Below are 14901 nucleotides of genomic sequence, written 5' to 3'. Positions count from 1 at the left end.
TTTTCCCATGCCTAATTCTGCCTTCCAGCATAATATTTCTTCTGTCCTCTAGAGCACGATTGATTAAGGCTATGCAGTCTCTTTCGCTGAAGCATGGCTTGTATGTAATTTCTGCAGGAACAAACACAACCGTAAATAACCAAAGCATTGCTACCCGAAATTCTTAAGAGGATAAGACTTGTAAGCATGTTTAGCCTGCACGGCGAATTTAGTAACTGACACAAACACTGCGGTTGTATAAAGTATTTTGTCACATGTGTATTCGTTAGATAGGTTTTGATAACATAAGCAGCCCTTGCATCAGCAGAAAAATGAGTTCTCTCCTGCATCAGCAGCAGGTGCACAATTGAACTTGGTAACCAAAATTTTCCATGTATTAATTCAAAGTTCATTAAATGCAAATTGAGGGACAAACTTCCTCCTGTGTCATGGGAGCAACTAAGTTGCTGTTCTCTTTAATGTCACCCTAAATCACCTATTTAAGAAGTTGAGCACCAGTGCCTGACACCAGGCAGACCAAACAACACAAACCATTACATCAGCTGTACGTTTCTGAGCAAACCAGTAAATGTAATCTGGGACAATGCCCAAGTGTGTGCTTTTTCCACATAAGGGCAAAAACTGGGAAGGCGTTCCCACTTAAGAGCAAAAAAAAAAGTGCACAGCTGCCAAGGAAATACCGAAAAGTATGCTGCAACCTTCAGCCCAGTCTCCAGCGGGAATACTACTTGTCCTAGCAGACACCTTTGAATTGATACAGTGTAACACACACAGAAACACAAGCGCCTGTCTTATGCTAGCTTGAGTTTGTTTTATTTTATCTTTAAATGTAGCAGCAGCGCGGCGCTTTGCATAGAACATTTTTATTGCAGCATGAGCCATATTTTGAGTAACAGGTCATGTTACATAAAATGATTTAGAAGCAATGAACGTTGAATATTTTTGCTGTTCATAACGTTTACACTTGCGTACAAATGTAATACAAACAGTAAAAAAGTGTATTTGCTACATTGTTATGTTTTACTGACAGGGGTTTGTGTGGCGCTGCTAAAAGCAAAAAAAAAACGGTGCAAAAGAAAACTTGCTTCATTCTGCCCTAGTGCAGAAATGCACGTGTCTTGTTCCCAGGTCTTCATCCGTTTCCTCATGAACGCCCATGAAATAATAAACGTTATCCAACACTAATTTAAATCTGACATAATTTATAGCCGTCTCTAGGCATGCGTTTTGTTTGGCTTCTCTTTTGTCCACTGTTACTTTGAATAAATGAATACTTCATCTTACCCGCCGCCCTGATCCCCTTGCTTTGGGTATTAGTCACATACACAAGATAACACAATTAAGCAGTCGTTCTGGAATTAGCTGCGCTGGGTAATCTCTTGCCAACCGCAGCAGCCTGCACAGATCTGCGAGCGGCAGCGCTGCGCTGAGGCAGGCAGCACCCCCTCTCCCTGCACACAGTCCCCACCTCCTCGCGCATCTCGGCCTCGCTCGCGCTCCTTTCCCTTTAGGTTTGGCTATATTTGGAGATCCAGAGTCCCCGCGCCGCCGTCGCTGCTCCCCCCACCTCCTGCTTGGTAGCCTCGCTGCGACCTGCGGGTGGGGGAGAAAAAAAACGGGGGTAAGGAGGGGCCGGAGAACGAGGAGGAGAGAGCATCCTACGGGGGCTGCAGAGGGAGCGCCCCGGGAGACAACTGCAGCAGGTACCGAAGGCTAGACGAACACTGGGGGTAGGGTGGAGGGCGACCGTTGACGACGAGGATCTCGTCTCGCGCCCTTAGCGGGTCTCGCGACGACGGTCACGGGCACGGCTGATGCCTTGCGCCGCAACTGCCAGGGAGGGACGGAGGACATCTTGGGTAGGGGTGGGGTGAGGGTGGGGGCGTGCTGTGTGTGTGTGTGTTATGCCACTGCCAGCCTAATTCATGATAATTAAAACAGGAGCTAAAGATGGAATCCTCCGGTTCTCTTTTAATTATCATCAATTACCATTAATAATTCACGGGGTTCGCGCTAGCTTCGTCTTCATATCTGTATTTTTGCAAGTGCACGAGCCTACATCTCTCTCCCATCTCCTCGTCGTCGCCCCCTCTTTACATTCTCTTCCTGTGATATTTACGGCCTGCCCACGGCCATTCATTCATACGACTGTACCGGGAGTAGAGGCACCTGTAAATTGGATTTAGGCCAAAAACAAAACGCAGCAATGTTGACAGCAGGGGTGCTACAACCAAGCCACTCAAACCTCAAATACAAATTGGGCACTATAAATTACAGCCACAACAGCAGGGACCCTGAGATGATGCATGGACCCCCAAAATCATGTCTTGTGTAAAAAGCGCAACTGGCAATCACACAGATGGCCGGGAAGCAGAGATATGGAAGATGAGTCATGCTGCCGAATCTATGAATGAAACGCTTTTTTGACATTTCTCTGGCCACAAGGTGGAGGCCATGGGATGCGCAAGTCACGCTGCTGTGCGGTCACGGGGGAGTGGCTCGGAATGCTTCCACCCACAGCTGAGTGGCCTAGTTGTTTTGTTTCTACAGTCCCATTCACTAGTTGTGTTAAAACGCCGTAGAATTTTGATGAAAATAAATATTAGAATTTTTGCAGTGTTTTGCCAGGTATTAGATGCCAGTTTAAGAGCATTCATTATTCACCTGTGGAGTCTTTGCATCGTGTTTATGTGGTCACAAAAATTAACTTACAAGGATGGTGTGTAGAGTGAGTTTCAAGCTACATTAATTTAGCAAAAACTGCCTTTTTCTGTTTTTTAGAATTTACACAATGGCAAATGGCAAAGGTTGAAATCAGCTACATTTACAAATGCCCAGACTGATAACATCTTCTTGAGCAGGCAAGCTCAAGAATATATGCCCTGTGAGCCGTGCTTTAAGTGGGATGAAAAAGTGTGTATGTGGGGGGGAGGGGGTGTTCTAAAAGGTGCATGATGACCTATACATTTAAGCATGTGGCTTAAACATGTAAACTCAATTTGTTTGATTCCCATAGTGTGCCACCTGACAAGTATTTTGAATCATCTCTCAGTTGTTTGTTATTGATTGATTGATTTTAAACTTATATAGCGCATACTGTCACCCCACGGGTATCCTGGCGCTTCAGACTATAAAAAGACCAAGATGGAAAGAGGTCCTAGCAGAAAGAACCGAAGGGGACTTCAGAAAAACAACGCAACAACTAGCATACACCTAAAATTAGCCAGGAGTATTGACTTTGTCTATTGTTGTTGGCTGTTTGAGATAAACGAGTAACAGCAATGATTGTGTTGTAAATAATATTGAAAATGTTTCAATTCTGAAATTGTGACACTGTGAATGAAACATCACTGAGGCCTGTGGAGGGGGTAGTGGTCTTCAGAGTGTCTCAATCAGTCCTGTTATTTTACTCTAAGTTAAATATGTACGCAAAGCCGCCTTAGATATGGACGAGCTGGGCAAATACTCAGGGTGCCTAATTCCAGAGGGGCACACTGACCTTACCTACAAAACGTCTGTTAATCATTTACTTTTCTTTTTTTGTTCAAGGCTGCCAGTGTCTGCTATTTATCTCCATGCACTGCATAAATTATGATACTCCCTTCCAAATAACTCCTTATGTTTATGGTGCTTAGAGGAGGGATAGAGGAGAATAGAGGGGAAAAAAATGAGGAAAGGTCCCGAAGTAGTTTCGCCCAGGGTGCTTTCTTAGCAAAGGCAGGTTCTGCGTACCCTCTTTTTCTCTCCACATCTCATCCTTCTGCATATCTTACACTTCATCTCCCTCCTCTTTAGCACCCTGTTTTCACTGTCTCCTGAACGCACTTTCCAGTATATCCATCACTTTACCACCCACAAACACAAAATATACCCACCGTCCTGGAAGCACTACACATTCTTTTACTTTTGCCGTGTCAATATTTTGACAAACGTGTCACCTCTGCCACATAGATTTGCACAGAAACACAATTGCAACTGGAATACGTAACTGTTGCTCTGTGCACTCTGCAAAGACCAATGATTGGATGACCATGTATTCTGAAAACCTTTTTGGCCCAGTGGTAGGCACTCTGTGAAAATCACGCTGCCTTCACCACAACTCTAGTGCTCTAAATTGTAGCCCATTAAACAGTTAGAGGTGAATCAGTTCAAAGTATGCACTAAGCAAGTGTAATATGCTGCAGGACAAAAAAATAAAGAAACTCATCATCCTGGAAATTACTAGCACTCTTAGGTAATGCAAAACGAAGTAAAACTTGAAATACAAATAGTAGCTAAATCGCTGAAATGGATTACCTTAACGTTTTTTACATGTTCAGAATTAATCCGCATTTTTGTCCGTAAAGTTAAGGACACGAATATAGGGCCTGATAAGATCGATTTCAATGTTGGTTCTAATTACAGCCAGTTCTGAGATCCAGAGAGACCCAGCACACTTAAATCTCTGCCTGTGAGTATGAACAAACATTTGGGGATTTGCTGATGGACCAATTCTAAATTACAAGAGAGCACTGTGCTTCTTTAGGCTTTGTCTTTCGCCTAATTGCCTATTTAAATATGTGCAAAAAGCAGCAGTGTAGTGGCTCTGGCCTAGATAAGGTATTCAATTCAAGCAAGCCTGCTCAGATCTACCCCGGAGACTGTACAAAGAAAGGAGACACTACATTTGGTTTAAGGCTCACAGCCAAAAAGTCTAAGAAACAGAGCAGGACCTGTGGGGGATAGGATTTAATCAACATTGAAGAAAAAATAATGAGCACTCTGTCCCAAATAAGACCAAAACACACATCAGCACAGTTAATTATCTATGGAGAGGATTCTAATAGTCACATGCAATGTCAACAAACCATCTGCACCTGTAGCCCCTCTTCAGCTCACCAACTCTGAGTCATTAGAAGCTGATAATTGCCTATAGTCAGACTCAGGACCAGATCCAAGGCATAGACTCTGAGTCAGGGACGGGCGCAGAAGTTTCTCTTCTGTGGGGTCTGTAGCCCCCTAGTACGGATAGTCAAGGTTTTGGTGCAGGTTCTTTTTACAGGGGGGAAAAAAAGAATTCTATAAATTTGGTGGGATTTTAAAGTTTCCGATTCCTTTTTGTTGTATTTATTTTTAATGCAGTATTATTTCCCACGGACTGCTTTTGGTGTCAATGTGTGCAAAATAGCACTGTGTACAACTTGTATGTTGAAACTGAATCTGTCAGGCTCAGCACTTGGTCAAAAGCCCAGACGCTGAGTACAAAGCATTGGATTCTCTGCCCATCTTACATCACAATAATATTTTCCAGACATACACAGTGCTTTAAGTGGGATGAAAACAGTGGGGTGTCTCCAAAAGGGGTGTGGCCATTTTAATTAAGGTTGTGATTGAAAAGATGCCAACTAAATCTTGAATTGGTAATTACAAGTGACATATGTGACCATCACCCAGAGTGCTGCAGAGAGTCCAAGAATGTTTGAACATGTAATTTGAACACTATTATGACCCACTGACAGAAACTCACACCGCCTTTAGTCTCAAATTTAGAGCTCTCAGTTGTGCCCCATCATGAATACCCTCCCACGATATGAACTCACCTGGACCTCTGGAGGCAAAGCATGTGAATTGTAAACCGCATTGCTGACATGGAGTATTTTAAGGGTTTTACAGTCAAATGTTGAGGAATTGAGCTGTGTTTTTGGTGTAATATTAAGGATATGAATACAAGACCCGATACGGACCGGTTCCAAAGTCTCTTAATTACTGCCAGGTCTTGTAACCAGCAGGACCCACCCCACTTAAAGCCATGGACACACCCCTTCCAAAACCTTGCACTCAGTGAAGTATGGCCACCCAGAAACCACATGAATTAGGGGCGATGTTCGTGCTTCAAATCAAATCTAATTCCAACAAAAATGCCCCCACACAGATACATACTAAGTTACCTACTCCCCATTCCATAAGATTGTGGTCTGACTTGTCTCCCAAAATGCTTAGAACTGCTCGAGTATTAAACGCAAAACCATTCCAAACATTTAGGTATTCTGGGTAGATTTTATCCTCCAAAAATATTCTTAAAATTATGAGATAAAAAAATGTGTTGTCATAGCACTTATCGCTATTTGGATCTTTTGGTATTATTGCTCCTCCAATCGAAATTAGTTTGAGCCAATAGAAGGAGGGCAATGATTGGCTCTTTCCTTGGTTGTACCTGCTTGATCTTTGTTTGAGTTGGGGTTTCCATAAGTCCACTGGAATTAGGAATTATGAGGACCAATTTATGTACCAAGGCTGACTGAAGGATGTGACTAGGAAAGGCAGCGTGTACAGCATAATGCGTTGCCTTCTTTGGCAGCACTATTTAGCTTTTTTGCATTTTAATACCCAGTTATCAGGACTGAACCGTTGCTTGACCAGCCCACCCCACTCACCTCCGAAATAAATACCCTTCCTAACATCCTCAGCAACTGGAACCCAGTCACTATGGAAGACACCACCCGCCTGATGAACTCCATCCACTCAGGATCGCCAACCGACCCTTGTCCTCACCACATATTCAACAAAGCAGACTCCATCATCGCTCCCCAACTTCGAGACGTCATCAACTGCTCCTTCAACTCTGCAACATTCCCGGAAAGCTGGAAACACGCCGAACTCAGCGCCCTCTTGAAGAAACCCACAGCAGACCCCACAGAACTTAAAAATTACTGCCCTATCTCGCTCCTCCCTTTCCCTGCCAAAGTCATCGAGAAAGCTGTCAACACTCAACTATCCGCCTTCCTCGAATCCAACAAATCACTCGACCCATCTCAATCCGGATTCCGAGCCAAACACAGCACCGAGACCGCACTCATCGCAGCTACAGTCGACATCCGAAAACTACTGAAGAATGGAGAAACAGTTGCCCTCATCCTTCTTGACCTCTCCGCAGCTTTCAACACAGTTTGTCATAACACCCTTATACATCGTCTCAGCAACATTGGAATACAAGGAAAAGCACCCGACTGGATCATCTCGTTCCTTGCCGGAAGAACCCAAAGAGTCCGCCTCCCCCCTTTCAGATCAGAGGCCACCAAAGTCATCTGCGGCGTACCACAAGGTTCTTCACTCAGTCCCACCCTCTTCAACGTCTATATGAGCCCCCTCGCTTCCATTGCTCGACAACACAACCTCGACATCATCTCCTACGCAGATGACACCCAGCTGATCCTCTCCCTCAACAAAGACCCAAACATCGCCAAAACCAACCTACACGAAGGGATGAAAGAAGTGGCCGAATGGATGAGGAACAGCACCCTAAAACTCAACTCGGATAAAAGGGAAGTCCTCATATTAGGATCATCCCCCTCCGCTTGGGATAACTCATGGTGGCCCCCGGCCCTAGGAAACGCCCCCACACCTACGGACCACGCACGTAATCTGGGCTTCATCCTAGACTCCTCCCTATCAATGACCAAACAAGTCAACGCCGTCTCTTCTTCATGCTTCAACATCCTACGTATGCTCAAAAAAATCTTCCATTGGATCCCCACCGAAACAAGAAAGACGGTCACCCACGCACTGGTCACAAGCCGACTGGACTACGGAAATACCCTGTATGCTGGAACCACAGCCAAACTACAGAAAAAACTCCAACGTATCCAAAACGCTTCAGCCAGACTCATTCTAGATGTCCCCCATAGAGATCACATTTCAAATCACCTGAAAGACCTCCACTGGCTTCCCGTCAACAAGAGGATAACGTTCCGTCTCCTCACCCACGCACACAAAGCCTTATATGATCTAGGACCCGAATGCCTCAACACACGCCTTTCCTTTTACACCCCCACCCGCAAACTTCGATCATCCAATCAAGTCCTCGCCGCAATACCACAAATCCACAGGTCCACCATGGGGGGAAGATCCTTCTCTTACCTAGCAGCCAAAACCTGGAACTCCCTCCCCACCCACCTCCGCCTTACTCAAAACCACCTCTCCTGATAAGTAATTTCTCACCTTCCCAAGCGCCTTGAGACCCTATGGGTGAGTAGTGCGCTATATAAATGCCGAACTTGAACTTGCCCTCTCTCACTTAACTCACTCTACACTCATTATCAAATACCAAGTCTGGAAGCCCTAAGTATATTGTACCCCTGCCAAACCTCATTCCAATATATAACCGTGAATCAAATCAATTTTCATTTTGTAATGGGGTTCATCAGGTATATTACAAACTGATTCATGAAACCCACAAGGACGAATTTACAGAAACTAATACAAACAAATAAACAGAGGGCTTTTTAATCCTTTTACTATTCCACACTGCCGTATAAATTCATGTGTTTCATCACTGTTGCACATACTCCTACCATATTGCCTCTTAATCATGAAAATGCAGTATTTCCTTTCTCTTTTATGCACGTTATGTTGGAGCATAAGATCATTATAGCCACTGACTAAGCAGTTACACATACACATTTCAGCTCCCAACATTTGCCATATCCGTTTATCAGAATGTCTGTTTACCCTGGTGGAAAAATAATATTTCCTCTTAACCGCATCGCTGCTGCGGCGATTTTCGCGCTGTGCGGCAATTTTAAAATTACCGCGATACATGACGAGCTCAGCTCGTCATCAGCACACGCCACCCGTGGGTGATGACGAGCTGAGCTCGTCATCAGCATCGAAGGGGTTAATATGTGGTGAGGAAACTGGAAAGTTGGACCATGCTGCCATCTTCATCTGATGAGTTGGGTAATTTCAGGATTTTGTTCCACTGGAACATAATGTGGTTTATTTTGACTGGTCATAGAAAGTAGTCCCAAGAATATAGTTTGAAACACTTGTTAGTGTGAAATGTTTTCATTTAGGAATGGAAGCAGATTAGAAAAGCGCGTGGTTACCCGGAGGCGTCCCAGCGCTGTAGAACCAGAGGTTGCCTAGGGAGAGATACTAAGTCACGGGCCCTGGGGGTAGAGGAAGGTTTTGAGAAGTTTCCGAAACTTAAGATGGCCGGGTTCAGCTCGCATCTTCAGTGGTAGTGCGTTCCACAGAGTCGCTGCGTTAACAGAGAATCGACGACCTCCTGTTCGCGCCCTCTTCACTCGGGATTTTGACCAAACATTCATGATCAGAGCGGAGGGTCCTATTGACCTAGTAAGGGGACACTAAGTTCCTCAGAATAGGAGGTCCCTTACCCTGAAGGGATTTATGAACAATACATAGAGATTTAAACGTTATCCTCTCGTGGATTGGAAGCCAGTGGAGAGATCTCAGGGCCAGTCTTGCTGAGGACCTTGCTGATGAACCTGTAAGCAGCCTAGCTGCAGAATTTTGGATCTGTTGAAGTTTATTGATAGTGGCTTTGGAGCACCCAAGTAGAGGGCGTTGCTGTAATCCAGCCTTGAAAGGATCAGCCCTTGAATTAGAAGATTCCTTGAGTGAAGAGGAAGAAGGGGAAGTTCTTTTTCTACGTGGCCAATTATACCCGTTTTCAAAGGTTTGAAATACTTATTTTTTTGTATTTTCCTCATATCCTAGCCAAAGGTAGTCTCTTCTCTCTGCCGGCCCACTGACTCCGAGTAGAGGATGGATTGCGGCACCCGTGTCATTCATACCACATCAGACACAATACATTTGTCAAAAATACATATGAAAGCACTCCAAGTAACACTCAGAACAACGATTACCTTAAATTCTCTAAACAAATAGCTCAGAACATCTGAATAGGCTTGTGTTAAGCACACACCAGTCTAAATTAGCAGGCATTTTCTAAAGCTAAAATATCCCAACCCATGTCTCAAAACAAACAGATATCTCACATATACTACTATTTGAATTAAATCATAGTTTTGTTTCAGTGGATCCAACAGATCTGTCCTTTTGGTAGAGAATGCAGAAAAGTGCGCCCTGATCTACATCTGACCTCATGCCTGGAAATAAGCTTCTACCCCAATCTAAAAAGCAAAATACCAATGTGTTCTATTCCGCTTACATCTCCTCTTCACCCACAGGGCAATGCTGTACTCAAGATTATGCCCATACAAATATTTAAACCTATGAAACCTCTTCTACCACCAGTGGCATAACAAAACGTAAGGGTGCCCCCTGGCAAAGTACAGGGAACCCCCCCCCCCCCACCCGGATCCAGTCAGGAGCCCTCAGGCCAGAGACCGCCACCCCTTGCGCAGTGCCGGAGCGGGCACCCTGGAGCTTGCCCCCCCCATGCACTACAGGGCCCCCCTGCACCAAAAGGGCTGCGGGTGATAATTTTACATCACTGTTCTCTACCATCCCAACACAAAAACCTCTGTGGGGAGTTGACCTTATTTCTAGGCCTGGGCTAATGCTTTTTATTTATTTGGAATTTATTTCACATCAAATGTTACCTAAAGCTGCAGAAACATAATGTACACACAAACAACAAAGTTTACTAAACCAGGCAGGCTGTTCCCCATTATACATAGACAAATGCACACAGGACCAACCATAAAAAAGAAGTACAATGGCTACAGGTGGAGCAAACAAAACAAAATTCGGTGTGGTATTGCATGTGGGCTTCTTGACCAGGTTTCTGCCAAACATTGCTACTCACCAGGATGCTACCAAAAACTCAGAACATGCCATGGAATGACAGGCCACCCAAGAACTGAAATTGACACGTATCAGACATGGAGGCAGGTCAGTCTGGGTTAGTAGTCTCTAAACTTTTTATTGCTATCCCCCATGTAAAAAAAATCTCATCTGTACCCCTAGAATGACAAACATATTGTTTCACAATTATTGTAGAAAAGTGACAGCTCTATACATATTTACCAAATTCAAACATTGCAGTTATATTCGGTTATCCCTTTTAAAAATGCAATTAAATATGTGATTTCCAACATGCCTTTGGCAGCCTGGTCTACCTAAGTGTAAACATCCACAATGTGACACTTTATCAGAAATGGGGATTGGTTATTTGCAGCTCCACCTCTCTTTAACACTTACCTCCAGCAGGCATAAGTGATGATGTTACTGATGGTCAATTAGAGTGGCTCATTGTGTTTTTTCACTGAAAACACAGCACTGTTTTGAGCATGATGCTCCTCTTGGCCAGTGCTTGGCTCCTCCCCTAAGATCAATTCAGGCCCCCAGAAAGGGGTCTGCCCAGGGACGCAGGGGAGGCCTTCATCCCACAAAAGGGCCTCAACCCTACGGGGGGGCATTCAGCCCAAGGCCAATATAGATCTGTGAGATATAGGTGACTCAAGGTCCCTCATCACATTCTGCAGGGGAGCCCCATCATTTTGCATTAGGCCACTGGGCTTGCCACCAGTTTGAAGGCTTCTTCTGTAGCCGTAGGTGCTTGTCTGTGAAATGCAATCAAGAGCAGAGTCTAATAATGCCTGTTATTCAGAAGACTTCCTGCTAGTAACAATGGGGTCTAGACCCAGCAATATGCAAATGTGAAGCCTAACCACACCTCAGTTGTATATTTTATGGCACTATATAAAACAAATAACTATATGAATAAATAAACTAGTGTCAGGTGTTAGTCACCTAAATCTAATATTACAGTCTCACAGATGCCAGATCACTAGTGCACAGCCCCCAATATTACAAATATCGTCACCCACCACATAAGCACCATTCCTTGCTAGGGCAAATTAGCCTAGAAAAAGCAAGCACATTAAGTCGCTTTGTATCCCATATGAGGCCTTGTTAACTGAAACCTTAGGAGTGATTCCATTTCAAGAAATTAAATCTTAGGTGGGCCAAGTACGTTAGTCAGATTTGTGCCAGTCACTAGCTGTCCCTGACTCAAGAGGATCAAGGAGTCCTGTCACCGTCCTACTGAAAGTCTTCTACTGCCAGCAACAGTCACACCCCTCTGGAATTTGGTTTCCACCCGGAATGCAGGATGCAACCTAGGCTGCCTTCGTGATGATCCGAATTTCATAGGAAAATGATGGGGCTGCATTTGGTCTGCCACATTAGGCATACCTATTTTTAGCACTCTCATTCATGCCATCTTGTTAGATAGACTCTCAACAATACTCAGGGCCTGATTCACAAAAGGTAACTTACATTTTTGATTATTTTACACTTTTGAGTACGTTTACTACTTTTTGCTTATTCACAAACTCCGAGTGTAAGTTACCACAAAAAACAGTACCAAGTCCTGCACCACAGAGGGACAACCATTTGTACTGGAACACCCTCTCATAGAACATAATGGAGGTAGGGAATTCATACAAAACCTCATCGAAAATAATGTTAAATGAAATATTTTAAATATAAATAAACATAATTTAATGTTAAATATATAAAAATACTACATTTTTATTCTATTCTATTCTATTCTATTCTATAGTTTTGGTAGAGCGCAACAGCTGCCCCAGCAATGAGGCCTCCCGGCGCCATTATCCAATGAATCCATTATACAATGAAATGAAATGAAATGAAAAATTGCATTTGTATAGCGCATAACCGCCCTGGGGCCTCGCAGCGCTTGAAGATAAATGGTTTTAGCGCAGGCTCGGGGCAGATCAGAGAGATTTAGCAAACAAATGCGTTTTTAGGGCCTTTCTGAACGAGAGGAGGTTGCTGTTACCCCGGATGGCAAAGGGGAGGGCATTCCAGAGTCTGGTCGCCGAATGGGAAAAAGAGCGGCCACCCCAACGGGCTTTGTTAATTTTAGAGGAGGTGGCCAGCTGCAGGGTACCAGACCGAAGGGGGCGTGTTGGAACATAAGGCGTAACCAGAGGGTGCAGAATCGCTGGGCCTACACGGTGGAAGGATTTGTGCATGATGCACAGAGCTTTGAACTGCACTCTGGCAGCCATTGGGAGCCAATGAAGGTCCCTCAGAGCCTTCCTCGCCGACTGCCGACGGGACAGATTGAACAATAGGCGGGACGCACTGTTTTGTGTGACCTGGAGCCTCTGAAGGACCGAAGCCGGTGCTCCCAGGTAGAGAGCGTTCCCGTAATCCAGGCGAGAGAGAATGAGGGCCTGGACCATGATCCTCCTCGCCTGGAAAGGGAGCAAAGGGAGCACCCGCCGGAGCATCCTCATTAGTCCGAAGCAAGTGGCAGCAGTCTTAGTAGCCTGGACAGAGAAATCAAGGGCAGTGTCAAGCCAGATCCCGAGGCTCTTTATCTGGGACTTGGGCGCAGGAGGAGCGCCAAGACATGGTGGCCAGACGGGTGCAAGAGCAGACGGGGAGGGATTTTTAAGGAGAATGATGTCTGTCTTCTCCCCGTTAAGCTTGAGACAGGAGGCTTGCATCCAACTGGCAACAGCCTCTAGACAGGGGCCTAAGGTGTTGGATGATCCATCTGCGTGGTCTAACGAGACCACCAGCTGCGTATCATCCGCGTAGGTGACTATACGCACACCAAAGGGATGGACTATCCTGTCCAGAGGTTCCATCTAGGCGTTAAAGAGGGTCGGGCTCAGGGAGGAGCCCTGAGGGACCCCACACCTGAGAGGATGTTTAGGAGAGACTGTCTCACCCTCAAAGACCCCGAAAAAGCGCTCACTCAAAAAGGAGGTGAGCCAGTCCAGAGCCGCGCCCGACACGCCCATGCCCGCCAGTCGGTATACTAGCGTGGCATGGTTCACCGTGTCGAACGCGGCACTAAGGTCTAACAGGATAATGGCCACCTTTCCTCCCCGATCCAAAGTCGTTCTTGCTTCCTCTGTGACCGCCAACATGGCAGTTTCTGTGCCATGTTGAGGGCGAAAACCTGTCTGGGAGGCACGCAACAGACAGTTGGACTCCAGATAGTCTGTTAAGATATTGTTGGTGTGCCTCTCCAGCAGTTTACTCAACCAGGGAAGCAACGAAATGGGGCGGTAGTTGGACAGGTTGTTCTGGTCCAGGGAGGGTTTCTTGAGAAGCGCCCTCACCATGGCACACTTCCAAGCAAGTGGGACCGACCTGGACACAATGGAGGTGTTTAAAGCTTCCAGGATCACAGGACGAATAACGTACAGTGCCTTGACAAGGATCCGGGGGGGTGCCGGGTCATTGGGGGAGCCAGAAGAAACTTTGGAGATTAATCTATCCAGGCTGGCGGCATCAAGAAGTGGAATTGTGTCCAGTTTGCAGGGAGCCGAGGAGTCAGCTGGCCTTGGAGGGACGGAGGGGGTATTGACTGTAGGATTACTAAAAGATGAATATATGGTCGAGATTTTCTTGGAAAAAAAGGCAGCTAGCTCATTACAACGGTCTTGTGCCCCTTCAACAGAGGGACGCTCAGCCGGAGCTGAAATGAGGGACTTAGCTATCCTAAAGATTTCTCTAGGCGCATTTGCTGCAGCACTAATGGACACAATGGAAGTAACTGTCCTTGTTAGATTGTAAAGGTCAATAATGCCAGGTAAAGGCAAAAGGTATTGAGGGTATAGGTAAGCAACAGTTAATACACTAGAGTGGTAAACAAAATAAAGATATTAAATGTTCGTTATAGCAATATTTCTGAAAGTCTCCTTTTATGAGGTGTTTTTTTATGCTCCTCCTTGCAAAGCAGTATTCCTTTATATACTTCATGACAGAAAGTAGTTCAGTCCCATAAGTTGGTGGGGAAATCTTTCAATAAAATGTGTTATCGCCTCCTCTGTTATGCGCTTGTATTAGTTCCATTGTGTAGATGTAGCATCTGGATGTTCTTCTGTTAGGTTGCATTCTATTTTGATACAGTGTGTTTTGGCTCCAAGCTCTTGTTGCAATTGGTTGGCCCTCAAGGTGGATTTTAAAGCCGCTGTTTGGCGCTTCTATGTTTGCCTTCTGAATAGGACAGTATGGAAAGTAGATTTTGTAGTCTCGGTTACAATGAGCTAAAGTGTGAAGAGGAGTATTAGATGATCTTGCCACTGGAAGGTTTCGCTTATGTTTAAACCCTGTTGCAAAAGTTACAGTTAAAGGTGTAAAAGCCAGCCAATTTGCATTGGT

At 45.1% G+C, this 14901-nt stretch overlaps 1 protein-coding gene across 1 annotated transcript in view; it reads left to right on the top strand.

The window, feature by feature from the left end:
• The first annotated feature begins 1455 nt into the window (after positions 1–1455).
• The window catches only part of CAP2 (cyclase associated actin cytoskeleton regulatory protein 2), a 438235-nt gene continuing 424789 nt past the window's right edge, over positions 1456–14901 (top strand). Inside the window, exon 1 of the mRNA XM_086965115.1 lies at positions 1456–1703. The gene's annotated coding sequence lies outside the window, so the exon portion shown is untranslated. The remainder of the gene's footprint in view (positions 1704–14901) is intronic.

This window comes from Lissotriton vulgaris, chromosome 4_1 (genome assembly GCF_964263255.1).
Source record: "Lissotriton vulgaris chromosome 4_1, aLisVul1.2, whole genome shotgun sequence".
NCBI classification, from domain to species: domain Eukaryota; kingdom Metazoa; phylum Chordata; class Amphibia; order Caudata; family Salamandridae; genus Lissotriton; species Lissotriton vulgaris.
The sequence above is the reverse complement of the archived record's forward strand: the minus strand, read 5'-3'. Positions and strand labels throughout refer to the sequence as shown.